This window comes from Ixodes scapularis, unplaced genomic scaffold (assembly GCF_016920785.2).
Source record: "Ixodes scapularis isolate PalLabHiFi unplaced genomic scaffold, ASM1692078v2 PGA_scaffold1__304_contigs__length_218370807, whole genome shotgun sequence".
Taxonomy (NCBI): domain Eukaryota; kingdom Metazoa; phylum Arthropoda; class Arachnida; order Ixodida; family Ixodidae; genus Ixodes; species Ixodes scapularis.
This window is the reverse complement of record NW_024609846.1, coordinates 124,026,977-124,030,581: the sequence shown is the minus strand read 5'-3', so window position 1 is coordinate 124,030,581 and position 3,605 is coordinate 124,026,977. Positions and strand designations below refer to the sequence as shown.

At 42.5% G+C, this 3,605-nt stretch overlaps 1 long non-coding RNA gene across 1 annotated transcript; it reads right to left on the bottom strand.

The window, feature by feature from the left end:
* Positions 1-845: 845 nt before the first annotated feature.
* On the bottom strand, positions 846-2,475 carry LOC120846528. The gene is made up of 2 exons (XR_005717048.3): positions 2,232-2,475; positions 846-987 (listed from the first exon to the last, which is right to left on the bottom strand). It is a non-coding gene; the product is annotated as an uncharacterized LOC120846528 (long non-coding RNA).
* Positions 2,476-3,605: the final 1,130 nt, after the last annotated feature.

Genomic DNA, 3,605 nt, shown 5'->3' with positions numbered 1-3,605 from the left:
CTGAAAAACAACTAGGACGGTTTTTATTTGTAATGTTTTATTTGGGAAACGACTAGGCGGTAAGTACGAAAGTATGAAAGAAACGGATACTTGCTAATTTGAACATGGAAATAATGACTGCTTTGTCTTCAAGAACAGTTCAACTGAACAGTCTAGAAGAAGAAGAGTTCTTCCTTGATGGTGACTGCATTCAAGTGACCTAAATCTGCCGATGTCGACGGTTCGTTGCCAGGTTTGTAGGCTTCAGCTGTGCCAATTCGCCGAACAACTTCTTTTAGAAGTTTGTAGTCGAACGCGAAAGCCAAGAGCGCAGCTGCCAGCCAACAGTGGCTGCGCTCTTGACTGGCAGTAGCAACATTTGGCGGAGAGCACGTAGGTACGTGGGCGCGGGAGAGATGGTCTGCAGTGTTGACAGTGTGGACATTCTTTTAAGCGCGCCGCTAAATTGAGCATATATCCAAAGCAGACTCAGCTACAGAAGCAAAATTGTTTAGCCCGCAAGCATATCTAAAATTGTTTGATGACGGTTGAACACCAAAGTCACTAAAAAAGTCACTAGCCGCTAAATTACCCCGCAGGGTGCACCTGTGAAAGCAGCTGTTTGGAGAGTTGCGTCTCCACAGACCCCAACCCTAGCAAAAATTCCCATAGAGAATTCCCATAGCCTATCGGTTTATTGACACCTATGGGTGTATCGGCCTATAGGTGTATGGGCCTATAGGTGTATGGGCCTATAGGTGTATGGGCCTATAGGTGTATGGGTCTATAGGTGTATGGGCCTATAGGTGTATGGGCCTATTGGTGCATTGGCATATAGGCCATCTGCATGAGCACAAAGGGTATGGTGTGCCTTTATACATTTTATTATGCAAAAAAGGGTCTTGGGGTACACTTGCTCCTGTTATGAAGGCATCTTGACGCTGAACACTGTCACAAACTGAGTCTTGAATGTGCCAGAGCATAGTAGCATACTTCTTGCTTGAAATCCTGAAATGAGCAGCAGAACAAACAAAAAGAGTTAATCGGCGGCATGACAAAGGTGGAGGATGATGTCACCACAGAAAAGGATTAAGGCTAAAGCCATTCGATAGATGACTCAAGCATGTAAACTCAGATCAATTCGGGAAAGTCAGGGGGTCGAAGTTTGCCTTAACAGTACCATCCAGTCCACTTTCATAACTTCAAAACTAGTCACATGCTGTCACGCGTTTTATAAAGATGGCTATTTTTTAACCATTTTGACTGCAAAGGCATAGTGGCTCTGCATGAACCAAATACTATGGAAGTGTAACTTCTCAAATGAAATTAAGTATGATCAATGTAATCAATTTATAGTGGGACCACTTCAGTCCACTGCTAGACCAGTAAGACATTTTCTAAAGAAACGGATTGAAGGTAGCATTAAGGAATTTAGTAAGTGTGCTCTGTTGACATAAGCTACACTTTCTCGGACCACACCCGGAGTGAGTGACAACTTTTCTCTATGCGACGCACTGTTCCAAACGTAAGAACAGGTAAAGCAAGCACAACTAGTTAAAAAAATAGCTTAACAAGCAAAAGTGAGCCGAGAAAATAGGAAGCTTTAGAATAACGAGCGCTAATTTATCTCGCGTTACGGACGGCAAAAGCGTTTCTGCCTAGCACCCAAAACGCAAGCATCTCACACTTAAAACGCCACCAAGATGTTGCGATAGCTTTTATTTTGAAGTTAGAATGTTATATCTTTAAAATTAAACAAGCTTATCGTCTGGAATAACATTTTTATAGTTGTTTTATACTCAATGCCGCATGTTTCAGTCACTGCCAAGCTGCTCTGTTGTACTTCCGAGGCCACGACGATCCACAACCCCGGCATGTTTACATTTCTGCCGCGATCGCAAGTACACGCGCTTTGATAGCTTTGAGCTCTGAATCCAACGGTATATTACATTTTCTGTACGCTATGACTATACCAATCGCGGTCGCCAAGTGCGACTCACGCAGTCCCAAGCGGGCGGCGGGCGTCGAAGACGCGATCAGCGGAATGTTGTGGGCGCCGCCATTTGCGGTATCCACGATATTTCCGAGAAATAACGGGCCCCAAAGCCCAAGCCCCAATGCTCGTTTTGGGTCTGCGCATTCGCACTAGCGACGACGTTATTTATTCGAGGTTGCGGACGTCATTCTGAAACTCCCTAATGTTCAAACTTCAACGCGTCTACAATGCAAACAAAGATCAAAAGCATGCTTACCAACTGTGTTCAGGTGCTCGCTAGACTGTCGCGTCGTGGATCTTCCAAGCTCTTCTTGACCATAATCAACATAAGAGGAGACTTCACAGATAGGTAAACTTGAATAAATGAGCACATTTCCATGTATAAAAGCATTTTCGTCCCCTGAAACACACCCGACGCACGACAAGACAATGGCGGATGGCGGGGTAAAAAAAAGTCTGGCGTCGCTAGCGATGGCGGTGCTGTAACTAGTACGAGCTCGATACGAATAGATAACTGGGCAAGTTGGTGAGAATTCATGTTGAGAGACAACGCGACCGGGATGAGGACAAAAAGGCGAAGAGAACACAGGACAGACGCTGTCCTGTGTTCTCTTCGTCTTTTTGTCCTCGTCCCAGCCGTGCTGTTTTTCAACAATATGAGCTCCTTACAAAATCGAAACCGAAACTGGCCGAATCGCGATGGTGGGGTGCCATAAAAATGTCTTTACAAACTTAGGAATAAAAGAAGGTGAATACAACTATTGTTATAAGCACATTAAATAAATCGGTAAATCATGACTAGTACCGACTTGCCATTTGTTTTGGGTGAAATGGAGTAGGAAGTAGATTTCTTCGTTTCAACCCATCAAGATATTTTCTTTATTTTTCGTAGAGATTACTTTTATTTACACTTTCCTTACAGTATTTTATTAGTAAATTATTTTGACGCACCAGGCTCCCAAGTTTTATTTAGAATATTGCCCTAAAATTCATTCAGAAAAGCAAGCATCTCAATATGCTATTTTCCTCTAAATTGTGACTGTACGTGAGTCTCTTATTCTAGCATTATTTCAAGCTACAAAACTATATGAATTTTTATAACCCATTGATTTACAATGATGGTGTGTTATGTAACCTGGGCTTAAACCATTTTTGCCATTCGAAAATATTGAGGAAAAAAAAGCGTAACATTGTTGCATAATTAACTTGACTGATGTACTTTTATGCATGCTGTTCTTGTGTGGACACATTTTTTTGCATTTGGAATAGATATTTGCATCACACAGCCCAGGTTACATAACACATGCATCAAAAGGGCCGGTGTATTTCTGACACGGACTATTCTGACAGACATATGTCTAATTTATTCCTATTGCTCAAATATAGACATGCACAATTGGTACATTCCTATTTGAATGATTCAAGGTTTCCACTAGTCAAGGAAGCATTCCTATTTGGCCAACAAAACTTTTGGTTTGACTGATGAAGATTCCTAACCGTCCGATAAAGTCCTTATGGGACCAGTCTAAGTTTCTATGGGACCAATAGGAATGCCTATTGGACCGATCGAAATTTCTATAGGCCCAATAGGCATTCCAATGGGACCGGTACACACTCCTATGGGACCGAT